At 34.7% G+C, this 20,762-nt stretch overlaps 1 long non-coding RNA gene across 1 annotated transcript; it reads left to right on the top strand.

Annotated features, from left to right (window-relative positions):
* Nucleotides 1–2,551: 2,551 nt before the first annotated feature.
* On the top strand, nucleotides 2,552–5,723 carry LOC132050330 (uncharacterized). The gene is made up of 3 exons (XR_009413384.1): nucleotides 2,552–4,087; nucleotides 4,529–4,619; nucleotides 5,140–5,723. It is a non-coding gene; the product is annotated as an uncharacterized LOC132050330 (long non-coding RNA).
* The last annotated feature ends 15,039 nt before the right edge of the window (nucleotides 5,724–20,762 follow it).

Raw genomic sequence — 20,762 nt, forward strand, 5'->3', positions numbered from 1 at the left:
CTTGTCTTTGTAAGCTTGATCGATAGCAACTACCTTTTGGTTTGTGTCGTCTATAACCATGAATTGTTTGTTTTCAAACAACACATCAGCCTGTCCACAACTAGATGATGCTAATTCTTCCGAACCAACTGTTTCTCCCAATGATGACTGATTCGTGTAACCTATTTGCAAGTGATTACCATGAACATAACTCTCTCTGGATAAACATATCTCCAAACTCCTATCACTTGTAGTTATACACAGCGGATACATTGCTAATGCTTTATTCTCTTTCTTCAACTCAACATACACCTTTACACCCATATCATTGTGAATTTCAATTGGGATTTCATCACCTTCAACAGCGTAGTTTACGTGTATGTTCTTTCGGAATTTATCCAAATTCAGCTGTGTTGCAATTGTTTCTACAAATTCAACATACATAGAATACTCTTTGAATGTGACCGCATCAATTTTGTAATTGACGTATTTATTTTCATCGTTCCAAAATCCAGAGTGTTTAATTAACGATGAAATATTCGACATATGTTTTACAACAAATTTTATTCAATTATTTTGCATTAAAAAAATTTAACATGAATAAAAACCAAATTCTACCAGGTTTAACATACATCAGACGTAAATATTTACAAATACAACATACAACATACTGTTAAATTGAAAAATACACATATGTGGAAAGTAAGTATTAACATTACAAATACAACACAAACTCAATTATGTTATTGTATTTGTAAATACGTACAAATTTTGACAGGTAACATATAAACCAAAAAATACAACATCAAATTATTCAATTTACAGTTGACAAATACGTAATTCGTTTCAACAACTTAAACCATTAAGAACATTAAATATGTCAATCAAAATTTCAAAAAACTGAATTTATTTGCAGTTTGCATAAAATAATATCGAACATACATTATACTTGGTAGTATTTGACAAATACATAACAGAAATACTAGATGAAATTTATACCAGTAATGTTAAAGAGATTTATAATTGATGTTTTTGTTTGAAATTATACCAATTTAAGAACATATTCACCTTAAGATAAGTATTTTTCAAATAATTTTTTCATCAATTTCAAAACTAGTGATTTTGATTGTAAATTTGAAAACAGATAAACAGTTTTTCAATATTGACATACACCTATTCAAAATTCACTATAATGTATTTGATCGATCAACCTGAAACGATGATCTATAGCTTTTTAATTTTCGTAAAAAAAAAATAAAAAAATTCAACACATTTGTTAAAAAATACATGATTCTTACGGTAAAAAAAATCTAAACAGTTGGTTGACGTAAATTTATGAACAATTTTTTTGATATAACAAATATGTATTGATTGAATTACCTCAAACGATGATCTTCTTGGTGATCTTTTTTTTTTTTTTTTTTTTTTTTAAAAAAAAAACAAAGTAGTTGAAGGTTCAGTAGATTTTGAAATTTGAATTTGGTTATGTTTGACTTTCAATATTTGATTGATGAAGGAAAATTGTTTTGAGCTGATTTTGTGGAACTAAAATTTGAATTTACCAAATATAGGATTAATTACGATTTTTAACGGTACGTTGATTGGGCATAATTTTAGGCGCTTTTTTTTTTCTGTTTTTTTTTTACAGTTTGACCGTGTATTTGTTAGTTAAACATACACCCGAAAACATACACTTAAGGCTGGGAAGGTAGCAATGTTTGGTAAATAAAAAAAGGTAGTTACAATTGGTAGGAAAGTTCCAATAGGTAGCTATTTTGCTAATTTTACCTAAATAAATTATACAAAATTAAAACAAAATACCTTATTTATAGAAAATTTGTGTACTTGGGAAACATTAGAGTTTGAATTGAGAAAAATAGTACTCCTAATATTGAGTGAAAATGACGGAGACAATATTGGCCTTGCAAATATTTTGGTCGGTCAACTATGGGTTTTATTACCGAAAAAAAGAAACTATGAGATATTATAAGATTTAGTAAAGATCTTTAAGTTATTAAATGTACTTTTAATTACCTAGTAATAATTAAGTGACCTAATTGGTAAGTAGTCAATGAAATAAACTGTTTAGGAGGAAAAAACGCTATTTACTTCGTAAACGGAAAACTAAACAACATGGCAGTGCTATTGATTAATGTAAAAACAGTGTGTTAAAAGGAAGGTTGTCCTACTTTGGTCTAATTTGTTACAAAGTCCATAATTAAGTTTTTGTGGTTTCCTGCCTCCGTTTAAATTTGGATTAGAATTTGTTTAAACTGATTTAAAGTCCTAAATATTTATACTTTTAGTCAAATAAAAAAAGATTTAATAAATAAATTTTAGTTAATTTTTAAAGTCCTAAATATTATTAAATGATTATTTTGTCAATTATAGAATCTTTTAATAAAAAACAAAAAGTTCAATTAATATTTTTAAGGGTTTTCGTACTTTTAATATAGTATAGATAGATATAGATAGATTAATTAAACACTTAATTAACAATCTCCACATGTAATAATTTATGGCATGAACATTCTCTGCATTATAGTCCTTTTACAATTGGTCTGTGAACCAAACAACCCTTTGTCATAGATTTGCTCAAAGAAAATTAGGGTTTTGTTAGTATGAAGAGTGAAACTACAAGTCATAGTAGTACTTCACCACAAAGTATGGGCCAATCCAAATTTCTCAAAAAGAAATGTTAAAACCTTTACAAACCCTCAGAAGAAAGTGAACTCAACGTTATATATACCCTTTAATTTCCACTGTTTTTATCTCTACATGCCACCATTCTCTCTCTCTCTCCTCAGAATAGCTTAAAACACAAAATTGATATGTCTCTCTTGGTTGAGGCTTAGATCTACGAGGCTTGTTAATTAGATCCTTCTTTTAGTTTTTATTTTTTTAATTTTTTTTTTATACATGTTTTCCTATTTCTTGATCTATTGAAATGATTGTGACTCCTATTTATCTTTTACAAGGAGGAGAAGTTCTTGATAGCTTTTTATTTAATTTAGTTTTGGAGTCTTGATATAGTACTATTTGTTCTTATGGATAGTTTTAATTATTTCTTGTTGGATTAATTAAATCAACTTGATCCATCTGAAATAGTGAAAAAATTATGACCCGAAAACCAAGAATTTAAAAGTATTGTAAGTCTTGCTTCTGATCTCAAAATTTTAGATGAAACACTATTTTCCTTTTTGAAGAATAGAGGCTTTTGATATCAAAGATGTAGTGATTTTGATCAATCCTGAATTATAGGGTTTATGGTTATTGACCATGGATCAAGTGATACAGTCGCTGTTTGCAGCTGCAGCATCATGAAGATTCACATGCAAAGGCAAGGTGGTGTGACGATACAGTGGCGGATCTAGACTAGATGATTCTAAACTTGGATTCGCCGTTTGACAATGAAAGTGAGAATCTTGATGATGCTGCATCAGCAATAAAGGACTAACTGACCATTCAAGGGGTGTCAAATTCTTCATCGGAAAATTAAACTGTATATTTAGTGTGTGTATATATACACACACTAAGTATTGATTCCCTTTGGGTTCTCCTTGAATTTACGCTTTTATATTTTAACCAACCCTAGTTATCGGGGTATGCTAGCTTATTTTTCGCACTTTGCAGAAAAGAGAAGCTCAGTCACATACTTGGAAGTACAACTAGTTTGCTCCTTTTTATATCCATTGAGGAAGACGATGTTTCCTCCTATGTCGTCTTTAATTAGACGATGTTTCCTCCTATTTCGTCTTAATTCTATTGTTAATCTTTTGAGTGCACAATTTTTTTTTGTCAGGTGAGCATCTGGTACTTGTAAGCCTCAAGCCATATTTTAAACTCTTTTTTATCTGGTCATGTCATCATATATTTGAAATTCATTACCTCCAACTAATTAAGTTGGATTCTCACCATATATAGGGCTTATTAAGGGAAAATTGTTTCCAATGAGGAGTTTCTTTCCGGCTTTTAACCCTAAGAAGATCTTTGATTAATTAAGAACGAAGGGATTACATCCATTCTATCACTCTCGGGTCATTAAGTAGGCGGTTGGACATGATTAGTTGGAGATTGGAAAAAAAAGTAAAACTGAAGTTGGAACAAGGTATATGAAAGTTGAAGTTGGTCGTGTTTGGATATAAATTTTACTTAGAAAAAAAATTGTAAATATAAACTATTATTTCACTTGAAACCCTGCTTTATGTTTTCATACTCTAATTCTCTATTTTATGTTTGAAATTGAACTAAGTAAACCATAAGACAAACACTGTTTTGAAATAATTTTTAAATACTTGAAATGACTGTATTACTATTCTCTCTGTCTCAAAAAGATTGTCCTCTTTCTATATTTAGAAACAATTTAACTTTATGAGGTGATTCTGCCCTACACAAATATTAAGGCTTTTTTTAACCATACATTTAAAGGTGCTTTTTTCTTTATTTTTTAAATTTTATACCAAATCAAAAAAGAATAATCTTTTTTTGAGACAGAAGGAGTATATCTTACATTTAGATTTAGATTTTTTTTAATTTTTCTTTTGTCCAGATACTGCTCGTTGAAGACTAATGGAAATGACCCTGCAGTTGCAGAAGGATGACGACAGCACAGATCTGTGATTATTTTCTCCAGTTAAAAGGTGAGCAAATTAAAGCTCGTCTTTTTCTTCTTTTTATTTGGGCTTAATACACTGACAAGTGACAACTCTTAAAATTTGTCATTAAATTTCGTTTTCTTTTAAACATTCCAACTATTGTTTGTTTTTTACTTAAGTTATCGACGGACCTTTAAATTTATTCAAAAATTTTATTTAGACCTCCAATTGAGATTTGTACCATCTAAACCCTCAAAGATCACTTTTACTGTGCCATTTAAACACAATTTGCTGAGCTGGCCCACCGCGTGAAGTATATCGCCCCAAAGGGCGTGAGATGCCATTTTTTCCCATTTTTTAATTTTTTTAGAAATATTGTAAGTAAAAAAAATAGAAAAAATATTTTAAATCTAAACTCTAACGTCCTCAATCTCGCCGCCGCCATCCTCCACTTCATCTTCTTCCCCCTCTACTTATTTCAAACCAAAATCTCCTCCCATTTTTTCTATTTTTTTCTTGTTTTTGATCTATTTTATTCTTAGGTTTAGATTTCATGTTGGTTTAGATTTTAATGGCAGAAGAGACGGAGGAGGGTGAGAGCCGGTGGCGGCTCCATTTTCTCCAGCGAGCAAGGTTGGTCATTTGAAAGGACAAGGGTAGAAAACGAGGTGGTGTGTGGAGGAGAAGATGGCCGGAGAAAGAAGGGGAAGGAGAAGTGTGGGTGGCGACAGATCTGGATGGTGGTGGTGTCAGCGGTCGTCGAAGGTTGAGTCTGCCAGTCGCTGGTGGTCAGCTCCGGCGAGGCAAAGAATTATACAAGTGGAGGAGAAGGAGGCGGTGGGAGGAGGGGGGGTTCATTTTAATTTTTTTAAGTTAAAATCCACATGTCATTATTTTATTGGTCATTTTGACGTGTGAATTACACACACCTGTGTTGTTTGGCTGCATATTACCTTTGTGTCTAAATGGCACCGCAAAAGTGGTCTTTGAGGGTTCAGATGGTACAAGTCTCGGTTGGAGGGTCTAAATGGAATTTCTGGACAAGTTCGAGGGTCTGTCGATGATTTAAGCTTTTGTTTTAATTTAATTAGCACTTGAACACATGATAAAGAGTTTTTATTAGACATTTTCAATTCAAATTTTGGAAAAGCTTTTGTTCGTGTCCTCAAATGTCTACTATATGTAGTGAATTTAACCACATAAAATATGTCTATTTCCTTTAATTATATACATCAATCTCAATTGGAACAAACTGATTAGGGTAAAGGCTAGTAGGTAGTTGATGAGCATTGTCATGCATATCTTTAGCATTGTCATGCATATCTTTCCATACTTGTAGTCCCAGTATTACGCTTGTAGTTTCTTGTCATTTGATTTATGCCCTCTCCAGACTCCACTTGTGAGATTACATCGCGTGTATGTTGTTATTGTTGTTGGAGTCCTAAGTGGAACAGATCAAAGAAATGGACATATTTTAAGTGGTTAGGTTATATACGTAATAAGCACTTAAGAACACGCGTAATAGTTTTTGTAAAAAATTGAACCGAAAGTGTCAAATAGTAATACTTTATTATGTGTTCAGATGCTCAATAAAACAAATCGTAATTTGAATGTCTAAATAAAATTTACTGACGAATTTAAAGAATTGACGATGTATTAAACTTTTATTTTTCCTCCTATCTTCATTGGGCTTGATAATACACCCTTATCAAAACTCAATAGCACACAGAAGTTTGAGTTCATGTTTCTTTGTCTTCTAAGTGGAAGATAAAAGGGTACTTCAAAAGATTCAAAACAAAGTTGATTTTCTCATGGACATTTCTTCCGTCTGATTTTTTGTCTGCTGATAAAATAATTAACTGGGAACTGCTGTTTTTGGGTTTATGTGATTTGAGTGTAAACCCGTGGGTGCAGGTCACGCTGTCATTTCCTTGTTGGGTTTTGCACAAAGTTATTATCAGCCATTGCTGTGCAGTTACGAGTCTAGGATTTTCAGTGAGTTTTACTCTTTATATATGTCTCATTTTTTTCACCAGCATATATAGTCCGAACCGAAATATAGGCACAATGGTTCTGTCAAACTCATAGGGTTGGTTTGGTGGTTTGTTATGAGTTAACTGTTAAGTTAGTCATATATTACATTCATATTTGATAGTATTTTTTTGCTATGTATTTCATAAAATTCAACACACCCAAAACGGTGTTTGGTTTGCAATTTAAAAATCCTCTTAACATTATTTGTTTTAAATGCATTATTTTTCCCCTCAAAAATCTCATATATATATATATATATATATATATATATATATATATATATATATATATATATATATATACTTCGACATTATAAATACCTGCATAACTCCAACATTTACGTATTATCCTGTGAATCTGGTGTGTTTGAGTAGGTGGACCAATTACGTGGTAATAACAGTCTCTTGAATTTGGAGTCAATTTGTGTCTTATAAAATAATACATAAATTGCTTTATAACTACTTCTGACATTACAAATACCTGCATAACTCCAACAATCGACCATACGATCCTATAAATCTGGTGTGTTTGAGTAGGTGGACCAATTCGGTGGTAATAACAGTCTCTTGAATTTAGAGTCAATTTGTGTCTTGCTCTTTGTGTATGTGTCAATGTTTTTTACACAAAGTTGACATTTCTATATAGTCCCACCTAGAGTCAATAGATTCTGCCGACTATGTATAGACTAATTCAGCTGTTGAGTAGGTTGACAAAGACTTAGGTCAAGGGGCGCGCGCATATATATATATATATATATATATATATATATATATATATATATATGTATATAAATGAGAACTATTTTTATATATACATAAATAATAGATGTTTAATTCCTTTGATTTAATGTGATTATTTCTTTATATTTTGAGTTTCTTAAATAATAATTATGACTCCGTCACTGCTTGAGATACAAAGAAAGCTGACGGATATAGCTTTTTAGGTTCAATCTAACCCAATATTTTATATATGGAACACAAATTTAATGGGAAAACTATTAAGTTTTTGATAAATATTACTTCCTCCATCCTAATTTGTGTGATATTTTTTTTTAGTCAGTAAAAAAAAAAAAGAAGACATATTTCTATATTTAATATAATATAAATTATGATATTTGTGTGACTATGAATCATTTTAAATTTAATTTTTGTACACATTTAGTAACTTTCCGAATCAGTTGCTTCTGGATCAGCACCCGGTTATATTCAGTGAACCAATTATTCGTCTCTTCAATAATAGGATCCAAAAGCTCGCAATAATGTTCTCTCTATTTTCTACATCATTATCATTACATGACAGTGATGGCTCAGAGTATTCTCTATACCTATGGTTTTTTGTGAGAGCCACAACTCAAAAAAGAGGCAAATAGCCCACAGCTTAAAGTTTCGATTTTCATATCAAATACTGACTGAAACCTGCAAATTCGATGTTACACTACTGAGTTCAGAACTATAACTTTATTCTTCAAAATTATTAAACTAACAATAATTTCATGGACAGTATATGATTTTCATTTGTTTCTCTGATACATTATTAAATTGATACATTAATTAATTTATCGTTTCTCTGTTCAATGACATTTATCTTGTCCATCTCTATATTATTCTTCATCTTCCAATCTTGAATTATCTGAAGATTAATATTGCTTCTATCATTTATCTAACTCAACTGTTGGTCCTTGTTAATGCATGTACTGATGTACATACAGTTCGTAGATAGGTCATGACTTCAAATTGTGGAAACAATATTTTGCAGAAATATAAGGTAAAACTGCATGCATATAATAAATGTAATATGGTCGGACTCTTTTCAAGCCCCGGATGTACCAGATTACCCTTTTTATAGGCTTAATTATTTGTCTGAGGGTAACAGTAGGTAGATTTTTTTTTATTTTTTTTTTATTTTTTATTATTATCTACCTTTACTACTAAATCTGTCTTAGCAATGTCTGATGGTAGATTTCAATTAATTGCTGTCTCCGTTTCAGCTTATGTTCCTTTTGCTTTTGAGTGTAAATGTCACTGTTCCAACCATTTTCTATGATTTCTTAGAGTAATTAATAATGATACTCTCTTCATAGTTTATTTATGTGACGATACGTACTTTATTGGGCACCAAATTGTTTTTTAAAAAAGTTTGTAAAAAATCTGTAATTCAACAGATAGCATGAGATTTTTAAGAAAATAAGAACACGCAATTAAAGTAAAATGTTAAATTAAATACAATTATAAAAATGCATCATTCTTTTCAAGCACATTAAAAATATAGTGCAAGATATATGTAAAATGTAACACGGAAAGTAATTAGCTAAATACTCATGCTTTGATATTTTTCTGGTAATAATGAGCTTAACTACTCACCCTTTTCAAAGAACTTTTTATATTCCCTTTCAACTCTTTTCATGCCACTTGTTGCCTGACATGTAATTGTCCTTCTTCTTCATTGTCACATCACTCTCAATTATATCACCCAATGGCATGAAACTGGAAAACTTTATTTTCCTGGCTTTTTACTATCTAGTTGTCTTATTTTTTGCTGGAGAATATGAACTAAATCTTGGCTTCTGTTTTAACACACAAGTTTCCAGATGATTTCTCGCTTTCAATTTATTCACTTGCGTATTAAATCCATGTAACTCCAGAGATTCTGACTCATTCATCCACAACTGATCATGTTCTATGAAGTAGCTAGGCAAAGAGAATTACTAGAAAATATGAGTTTAATCCCTTCTCTAATGTTTCAGTTCTGTTTTGCTTTTAGTCTAGTGACTGTTTTATTATTCATAGTGTAACGATCCATTTCGTCGTCATAGTCTTTTTAGTACTTTTGACCCTTCCCCGAACTTGTTTAGCTCACATTTGACCCGAGGGTGCCGTTGACAAGCTTCCCGAGGTGTTTGGATATGATTTGGGTGACTTTTTGGCAAATTTGGGCTTAAAGCGAAAAAGAGTTGACTCAAAGTTGACTTTTGGGTAAACAGACCTTTTTCGGGAATCCGTCGATTCCGAGAGGTCCGGATGGTCATTTAGAACTTGTGCGTATATTTGGTTCGGTTTCCAATGAACTCGGGTGCAATTTGGGACTTGGGTTGGGAAGTTGGATTTGAGGTATCGAGGGTTGACTCGGTCAACTAGACCTCTGTTGGGAATTTCGAGGCCACGAGCGCGTTCGCAGCGTGTTTTTATGTATGTCTGCATAAATGGTATGTAAGCAGATAGCCTCGGGTGATAGTCGGAATTTTGGGTTGAGATTGCGAAACTTGGGGATTTTGTAAGTGTGCCCCGGTGCCCCGCCGTGGCGCACCGTAACCAACGGCGTGACCGCGTATAGCGGTGGCCATGCACAAAAGAAACCTAGTAAATCACTAGTTGACCGCCGCGGCGTCGAGGGAACGCTAAAGGTGACACCGCGTTGTCACAAAAGCGAGTATCGGGCAGTTAATTTCATTAAATTTAAAAGCCCTAAGTTCCTCATTCATTACTATTCCGAAAACTGTGGGAGCATTTCAAGGTATTTCTTGGGGGAAATTCATTGTGGTAAGTCCCTTTACTTTCCTTTCCATTCCATGATTACATTATCACCTTAAAAATCCATTATCATGCTAGTTTCATTAAGAGCTTGAGGATTAAAAGAGGGTTCAATAGGTTCATCATGTTAGGCTATTAAATCTTGATTTGTTGATTGGGTTATCTTCATTAAGTATGTAATTGATTATTAGAATCTATTATTGCATGATTAATTCCTTCCTAATTAGTGGCTAATTTATGGGATTGGGAGTTAGAGTTCATACCCAAATTTGGGGGTTTTACCTAGAATCCGAATTTAAGTATTTTGTTAGTCCTCCTAGCTTATTATTGATTGGAATTGATCACCTTGAACATTAACTTCATGTTGAGACCTATAGATTCCTATTTCCATCTTTCTAGTTCATAAACCCCATTCCATAGGTTGGGATTTGGGTCTTGAATAGAAGTAAGGTTTGAATGATGTTCTTCTTGATTTTAATTTCATGATTCGGATATGTTTAGACTTTCATTATCTCGAGGCTCAAATAAAAGGAAAGACTAAGGTTTGATTTTGGAGACTTTGTTGTTCGGCTCTCCAGGTAGGTTATGGTTTATCTTATGGTAAGACTTCGATTAGCAATGCGTATGTTTAGATGATATTGTCGGAGAATGCATGTAAACCTTCGGGTATGAAGTTGGGTTGGATATTCTCTTAGGTTGGGCCTTGTTGTATGATTTGGGGGCTAGCCACCCCGTTGTGTTGTTGACTTAACTTGATCTATTTACTTGTTGGCTCGTTGCCACGTTGAGACATTGGTTACGATATTGCGGTACTTTACTTGATTGAGTTCGAGATGAGAATGGTGATTCCATTGTGGCTTATTATGTAGCCTTACTATTGATATTACTTGTGTGCCATGTGTGGTACTATTTCAGATTGGATTGGTTGTTGACATTACATTTCATCGTATTCATACGCAATTCCATAGTACATTGATATATGCATGGCTATGGTATTGATGATGATAAGTGAGAGAGTGCAGCCTCCGAGGTCTTTGCCGGAGAGCGTAAAAGGGAGATGAGTGTACGTTGCCCGAGGTTTCTTGCAGGGAACGATTGAGTGTCTGATGCCCGAGGTATTTGCCGGGATAGTGAGAGTGGTACATGGATTTTACGGGTCCCCATGGGTCGCCGAGACGTAGAGTTATTCTGTCTGGGACATGTTGTACAAAGTTGCATATGCATTGCATTCATCATACATACATTATTGCAATGCATTGTACTTTCTGATTTCTGGTAATCTGTTGTGATACTATCATGATATACTGATTCAGATTGATTACACTGAGACTTAGCACATTTGGGTTTAGATGCTATAACATAGATGATGACTTGCACTATGATTACGGATTCGTGTTGACTTGTACTTGTTGGGTTATGTCTTTATCTTGCTTTGTTATCTTTATATACGTTAGCTAGTCTTAGTCGGCCTATGATACCTACCAGTACTTGTTGTTTGTACTGACTTGCACTTTCTGCATTCTTATATGAACGTAGAGCTCCAGTTGGGATCGACCTCTACTCCACGTGGCTGATAGTAGTCGAGGATTGTTGTTTCGAGTCTTACAGGGTGAGCACGAGGACGTTTGCCGCCTTGAAGACTCTTTTTTTATTATGTCTTTATTTCCGTCCTGAGACATGATTTTTGAGACAATCGATGTAGTACTATTATTCAGACTCGTAGTATTTAGTTAGATGCTCTTGTATGACTAGACCAAATACTGGGGTGTATTTCATTACTTTCGAATTTTCTTATATTATTATCGTAAGACTTACGTTATTCTATCTTCTTCCGCTTATTTATTTATTTATTCATGTTTTTATGTTGGGATAAGGGTTCGCTTACCGAGGTGGGAAAGATAGGTGCCCGCGCGACTTAGTGAAATTGGGTCGTGGCACATGGCTTCAGGTAAATATTTATGGTATTTTTACGGTAAGATATATACAATCCAAGGAACATGAAATGCGACATTTGCTACATTATCAAATTTTATTTTATTTTTTTATATTTTGAATAGGACTAAGGCGTGAGCGAGGGTCTCTTTGTGGTGGTCTTTCACCATCTTCCTTTTGATTCCTTTTGATGGAGCAAAGTTATGAAAACACTCTTCAGAATCAAGAAATTATCATTAGAGGAGAGGAAAATGGAAGATGGAGTAGTCGACAATAGCTAGGACATAGCTGCAGAAGACAAAAGAACGGTAAAAGCGCAGATACGTTTTGTTGCCCTACCAAGGCAACTCAAACTTTCCTAAACGAAAGTTGTAGAATATAGGGGATCGGGTCCTTAATGGGCTTGATCTACACTTTTCTTGTATCAAATGTTATTATTTGGGGTTGGGTCACTTTAGGGCCTAACCTATTTGCTTTGTTTTGGACTTAGTTAATTATTCAATAGAAAGTCGAGAGGGCATAATTTTTTTTTAATAAAAAAATCTCTTAAATCAATTTTTTTTAAAAAAAATTTCAGATTATTAATCTCACTATTTATGAATATATACCGTAGTTTTCTTTTAGATGACCCAATACTGTGAAAAGATGAAAGTAATAGTTAGCTGTTGTATGAAGCGGTCAAGAAAAAGTCCTCTCTTTACAAAATTCTCTTTGTACAAACTCTAACAGCTAGTCAATAATGGTAACTCCTCTCACTATTTCCGGCCAATCAACCCCTTATAGAGACGGCGGCCGGTCGACGTGATCTACCCCCTGAACCACCCAATCAAATAAACCCTATATCAGTTCCAATTCTAAGCAAAACCTCCTATTTGAATGCTTTGTGTAACCCCCAATCTCATAAATACCCCACACCTAAGGGAATCTGTGAAAGCTATGGTTACAAAACACAATGGTGTTCCCGTTGTCATCTTTGATGGAGAAGATTACTTCGGTATAATGGCTGAAGAGTGCAAATTCACGATTGCTGAAAAATTTCTAAAGGCCAGACCCTAATTTGAGAAAATTAGGGCTACGGTGAAAGAGATGATTCCACTCAAAGGTAAAGTTACGGTCGGAGTCTATGGCAATAAAAAGGTAGTCATTGATGTCTGGAATGAAGAGGATTTCAGCTCGGTTTTTTGTCGACATGCAATTGAAGTTGAGGGACAGACTATGTGGCTCAGCCGATGGGCTACAAATTTTACACCGGAAGAGGAAAGCCCTCTTACTGGTATGGGTTCTTTTACCCAAATTGCCTTTCCATTTACACACTTGGCACTATTTGAAACAAATCTTAAGCCCAATTAGTGTTCCAATGAATATGGCTACGAAATGTCGAAACAGGCCGAGCATGTAAAGTTCGTGTGGAGATTGATTTATCCAAGCCTAGATTAAATACTATATTTGTGGGACAAAGAAATGCTTCAAATACCTCTAAGGTTTTGAATAGAAAATTAAATATGAGAGGGTTCCCAAGTTCTGTAATCACTGTAGACTACAAGGACACTATATTGGCCAGTGTAGGAGATTGGAGAGGGAACTTGATGAAACTAAGGAGGCTAAGAAACAAACCAATGATGCTACCAATGCTAAGAACAACAACACTCAGGACAAAATAGACCCAAAGGGAAAGTTGATAATGCTATCCAACAGAAACAAGGGGAAAAAAATGAATGATCAACATGTTGACATTGCTACCACATCTATAAACAATTTACAAATCAGGTTAACATTGAGAAGAATCAGGGGACTGCTCAAATCAGAAAGAGGAAGGGAATTAAATCCTAATAATAGAGCTACAAAAAAGAATAAAAGAGGTTAGAGCGAACCCCCTAAGCAAATGTGCATGCCAACTGGGGCTATCTTTGGGGTTGACAAGTAAAACCCTACTACCAGTAGAGATCTCCAAGGGAAAATAAGCTGAAAATAATACCTCTCATGTCACCCCAAATGAAAAAAACAATCAAGCTCCAAAGAATTAGAAAGAAGATGATATGCAAACAAATAGAAAGGAGCAGGAGGTGCAACAAACTCATACTGAAACTTTCCAAATCAATGATCCCAGTGAACTCCGAGTAATTCTATTTGATGATGATTGAAAAACTATTACCAGAAAGAAAGGTAGAAATAGACAAATGAATCACCAAGATACCCAGCTAAGCAAATGGATAGTCAAAACCCCAAGCTTCAGCCTGGGAAAAGTCACATTGAGGCTAGTCAACCTACTTTACTACTCCTATGATGAAAGGATCAACTAGTAAAGAGGTTCAGCAAGATGAGGGTGATGACATTAAGCCTTTACAAATCTATGAAGTCAATGAAACTAAGAAGCAGGATTTATCAATCAACACTTCATTTGGGAAAGTTAAAGAAGGGAACTATCAAGATGAATGGGATGATGAAGATTCTACTTCTGAGGAGGAAAATGCATGTCACACTCCATAACCCACCCTAGGCGTAACAAGCATCCGATGCTATGAATAACATCAGAAGTATCTTATAAAATCAATAAACGTCTAATCTCTTTCGATAATCTTTCAACAATTATATCAAAACATTATAAATAGCTAACTAACTCATGATCACCATCAAATAATAAAATCAGCAAAAATCTGTCATAAATGTATCGTTATAAAATATAGCAACCCCCAAAGAGGCAAGCAATGACTTCAACAACTACCCACAGAAATAACATCTATCTATGGAGCCTCTAAGATGATAAATAAAACGTAATCTAACTTCGGGACTGTCACGACCCGACTAGGGCCATGACGGGTATCCGGGGCTAACCACCGAACACCGCTCATTCTGCTCTCATTCATAATAGAAATACTCATAACCATAGAAACTATTGGCATTTGAATCATATTTACTTTTATAAACATAAGCCCTTCGGCTATCAAAATAATATATATACATGCATATATATAAAAAGGCGTGAGACCATACTACCCACACGCGTATCTACGAGCCTCTAAGTACTAGACATATGGACGGGACAGGCCCCGTCATGCCCAAAAAAATATATACATATATGTACCAAAAGGATAATCAATGGCACCTCCGGAAAATGGAGTGCTCTCAATCGCCTACTAGCTCCTACGAGTCCGGATCACCTCCTCGCCTAGTACGAACAACGTCCAAAGAAAACGGATGTCGCACGAACATTGTACCGAGTATGTAAGGCATGAATGAAATGAATATCATAGAGAAATCATAAGACATAAGATGAGGACATAACCTTCGAATGGATACTTCTTATACATATATCGTACGTAGCATATCATATGAATTACCTTAGCATATACATCATCATAACATACATACATCGTCATATCATACATACATCATCATCGTTAACCCGCGTCCGGTAACCTCATATGCACCACTAGTGGTGTCATGCCCGCCCTCTAGGCTCTGTAAACATTACGGTGACATGCCCGCCCTCTAGGAGCAGTAATTGTATGCAGCCCGCCTTAAAGTGACATGCCCGGCCATTTAGGCGCAGTGGAATCGCATCGTTATATACTCATCATAAACTTAACATCATTATACGTTTCATAAGCATATCGTAAGCTAGATATCATCATACATTTATCTTTAAAGCATACATTAGATCTTAGGAGCATCTATGATTATGTCGGGGTGACATAAGGTCGTGAACCCCCGATTACGTTATGGAGTAATCATAATCGTTATCTCTCACCTTGGAAGGACTAACGTTTTAAGGTGAGTGCATATGAAGAAAGCATCAATAAGTCATAGGCAACATCATTATGAACTCTAGAATCTTTAGGCTTAAGCTTATCATCATCGTTGTCGTATTCGTATTGTATCTCTCATCTCATATAGCTATTCATGAACATAGGCTCTTAGTGTCCGGATTATAAGAAATTCTTGACGTAAGAGGAAAATCACGCATAGGATTCATGACTTAGAAAGAAAGGTTTGGCCTCACATACCTTTGTCGTTTAACTACTCTATTGCTTGCTCGTTCTCCTTTAATGCCCTCGTTTATACCTTCAAGGGAATTCGTATCGACATTAGCTAAATAATCATAAGAACGTACTTACTAAAGCTAGAGAAAATTGGGCAGCATTTCCTTTGTTTATACGACTTCCTCCATATTCCATATCAACTCCCAAACATTCATAATAACAATCATCATTTGTTCACATTATTCACATTTCACAATTTCACTCCAATCCTCCAAAATCATGATCATAATTCACTATCATGTTCTTTCACATATAATACTCATTCCATGTTCTAAATGTCATTTATAACATATTTATAACTTCAACATATCCATTTTCATGATTCATTCCAACTACTACTCAACATTGACACTATTCACCCATTTATGACCCATTTTCTATACTCTTCTACAATCCAAGTGTTTCAACCTATCAATACTTCAAACAACATGGAAAGATCATGAAACTCACCTTAGATGATGGAGGAATAAGCCTTGAATGGTACACACCTCTTCTTGCACTAAAACCCTATTTCACCTTTCTTGGGATTTCTTGACTTGGATGACTTTAATGGGTTTCACACTCTTAATTCTTGTTGGTTTGATGAAGTTGATCATCAATTTCCTTGGTGTTCTTATGGATGAAGTTTATGGAGTGTTCTAGAGATTTCTTGAGTTGTGGAGATGAAAGAGGAAATGAATTAAATGAAGGAGAGGTCCCTTATATTTATCCCAAACCTGTCCCGACCAAGATCTACGGACCAACATAAGGTCCGTATGTTTTCTACTGGCCGTATGTCTGGCCGTAGATCTAGTCCAGTGAGACATGTTGTACAGGGCTGAATCTACGGTTGGACATATGGTTCGTAGATTTTATACGGCCGCATGTACGGCCGTATGTTGCCCTGGGCTTTCGAGACTTGTTTTCGTCGTCTCGTTTGATCTGCAATCCTCATGGAACCTTCTTAACACTTGTTTAATACCTCAATACCAATATAAGGGACATTATAACTCTTCCTCAAAGCACCCTTAAAACATCATTAACTCGACATCAGAATCATGTCCGACACACGACATGTGACTTGCTTTCCTTAACAATTCCTTATCTTGAATGTCTTTGGAAATCTTAATTAGGACCCTCAAATGCTATTTCTTGCTTATCAAAATGTCGTATACATCATACTCTTCGATGGCCTATTCACTGTACGCTAACGGGGAATTTTCCAAGGTGTAACAGGGACGGAGCCCGAAAACCAAAACAATAACTAAGATAGTATGGTCCCACGAACAAGCATGTGGGCTCACCAAATAGTCTAGAAAGTAGCAAGCTCTCTTAATCAGCACGCGTATCACAAACTTGCTCCTTAACGTTACCTAACACACTATAAAAAAATAACAATGGTATGCCTGAGTACTAAGTACTCAGTGAGTGCCTCCGGGAAATAGTTAATATAACAAAATAATATAATAAGGATCAATAAAACGATGTTAATAAAAGCAGTTTGAAATTCAGAGATAGAATAAATCACCAAACTTAGTAACACCATTAATGAAAACCATTAAAGAAGAAATAAATCAATTTCAACTCATTATGTCATTTATCACATTTAAGTTTTTCAATCATGAATTCAAGATCATCAACAAGCCACTCTCAGGCAACCAAAGTATAACACATTCCAATACAGGCCCAAATCAACATAACTAAGGGATGACCATTTAAGGTTCCCTAAACCGTATAGAAGCACTACATCAAGGTTATCAACCCCAATGGCTACCCATCCTCCCGAATAGCTAGGCAGAGACCACATCAAAATTGTTAATCCTTGATGGCCACTCTTCCTCCCGAATGGATAAGCTAACCCCACTAGTGATTACCCTTCCTCCTGAGTAGCTAGGCCAAACACAAACAAGAGAATCATACCATAAAAGCCAAATGACACTCAAAGCATGGAAGCCGATTTACTCATTTTGAATTATGTTCATCATCCCATTAATAGGGCTATACACACGTTATCAACTGATTTAGAAATCATACTCAACCATTATTCTATTACGACTCAACTCAACCGGTTCATAGGGCAAAACACTTCAATTGTTACTACCATCTATGTTCTTGTACAAAATATCCCTTATGGGGTAATCCAAGTTCAAGTTTCAAGATTTGTACTTTAGTTCAACAACTCATAGATAGAAAACAATGATTTCATATATTGAATATAGTTTTTAAAGTTCCATGAGGGCTTGTACCTCACACACAATAAACCTTGTCAAAGAAAACGTATTTAAAGTCGAAAAAAGTATGTTCAAAAGAGAGACATACCTCAAATCCCGCTAAAATGGTACCAACAGAATTTTCAAGGCTCAACAATCAATCTACAATAGATTTAGATGATAAAGATTAGAACTTTAATCGCTTTTATGAGTTTTCCTTCAATTTCGAAAACTAGGGCTTTTTCTAAGATTTAAATCTTGTTCTTGAATCCTCCATGAATCACCCATGGATTCTTATTGCTTCCAATACCATAAACTAGTACAAATACTCTAAATAATTTTATTAAGTATCAAATAACATATCTTTAAGAAGTTTCCCAAAGTCTCTTTTAATTTATCTTTCTTCGGCTTTCAAGAATCCATGGTTTTGAAGGATGAACTAGCATTAATTTGATGTTAGATTGATGTAGTAATGATGGGAATTGATTAAAACTTACCTTATATGTTTTGGCGAAGCCTTAGGGTTGTTTTCTCTCAAAAAGTCATCCAAAACGAAGTGGGGAAGGGTTTTGACGAGTTAGAAGCTTATATCGTTCGTAACTAGAAAAATGGGGTCTCGCCCCACCCTTGCTATGCAAGGCCAGCGCGAGGTGTCTTGCCTGTGCCACCCTTGCATCTCAAGTGTGGCACACAAGGCCAAAAGTTGGTCTAAAACACAAAAACTCGCGTTGCGATGCAAGGGTGCTGCGACTGCCTACAACGTTCAGTATAACAGGCATAACTCGTAGGACATGACTCCGTTTGAGCTCCACATATACGGTTGGAAAGGTATTTCAATTATCTATGACTTTAATGTTTTGAGTTTTCTCAAATTCCTAACGCAACTACCCGAAAACTGGCATAAGTGAGGACTACCTCAGACTTAGATGAATTTAAGAGCTCTTCAAAACTTCACTATTTGGTTTGACTTCAAAACGACTATCTTCCACCCGAATTCATCTTGAAGGGATTCATATCGCTAAAATGTCATCTTAATACCAATTTTACACATTCATACCTTATCCAGATTTGCGGAGTGTTACAATACCTCTAAGTAATCAGCAAAAGATTGCCAGGAAAAAGAATCTCAGACTGATGCTTTTGAAAGAGACATTGAATTTACTCAGAATGAGATTAAAGAGAACTATATGCAAAGGAAATTTGTCCAAGAGGCCTGATCAATACAAAAGGAGGAGGAAGGATCAGGGACTCCCCTATTATAAGGAATCAAAAGAGGATCTCACAAACACCTTTACAGAAACCTGTCAATGATTAGTACACTAAACCAGAACATCAGGGCATGAAGTCCCAAGCTAAAACTGAAAGACTGAAGTTTTTTATGACTCAATACAATTTATCCTTCATTTCTTTGCAAGAACCATTCATCAAGGAGGATAAGATTGAAATTTACAAAAATATTCTTGGATTGCGTGACTGTTTGGCCAACTCTCGTAACAAGATTTGGATCTTCTGGAAAGCTAGTTTTAATTGTAATGTCTTTGCTAATAAAGATCAAATGGTTACATGCAAGATCACTGATACTAGCTCAAGGAAGATTTTCTACATCTCAATTGTATATGCTAAATCAAGATCTGCTGGGAGGAAAGACTTAAGGAGATATATGAGGGTCTTTGCTTCCATTATTGATCATCCCTGGTTAGTAAGTGGTGATTTTAATTGTATCTTAAATGAAGAAGAGAAATATGAAGGAAGACCATGCGGTTTGAACAAAAGCATCCCCTTTATTATTTAATTGACCATGGTCTATCAGATATGGGATTCACTGGAAATGCGTTCACTTGGTATAATGAGAGAACAGAGCAAGAAATCATTTGGAAGATATTGGATATAGTTTTGGCTAATGAGAAATGGGATAAAGATATTGGAAATACTACAGTTCAACATTTGCCAAGGCTTAGCTCTGACCACTGCCCCTTCTTATCAAATTCAGTTTTGAAGAAAAAACTTCCATCAGATACTTTAAGTTTCTTAATTTCTAAGCTGATCACAAGGATTTCCTTGATGTTGTCGAGCTTAATTGAAAATTTGAAACTAATGGCAATATCTTGTTGAGAGTCCAACAGAAGTTGAAAATACAAGCAAAGCTTTGAGTTCATGGTCCAAGAACAAGATAGGTGGCATTTTCAACAATTTAAAGAAAATGGAGGACAAAGTGAACCATTACGATGCCCTATGAGTACTTTGAATTAAAATGACAGAGAGAACCTCTATAAAGCTAAAGTTGAACTAATGATCCATCAAAAGAGGGTGGATGTATACTGGAGGCAAAAAGCTCACCTGAAATGACATTTGGAGGGAGATGAAAACACAAAGTATTTTCATAACATTGTCAGGGCAGGAGGAAGTACCTTTTAATCAAGTTAATCGGATAATGACAATTAAATGGGAAGAAGATGAGGAGGTTAT

Source organism: Lycium ferocissimum, chromosome 3 (genome assembly GCF_029784015.1).
Source record: "Lycium ferocissimum isolate CSIRO_LF1 chromosome 3, AGI_CSIRO_Lferr_CH_V1, whole genome shotgun sequence".
Classification (NCBI taxonomy): Eukaryota; Viridiplantae; Streptophyta; class Magnoliopsida; order Solanales; family Solanaceae; genus Lycium; species Lycium ferocissimum.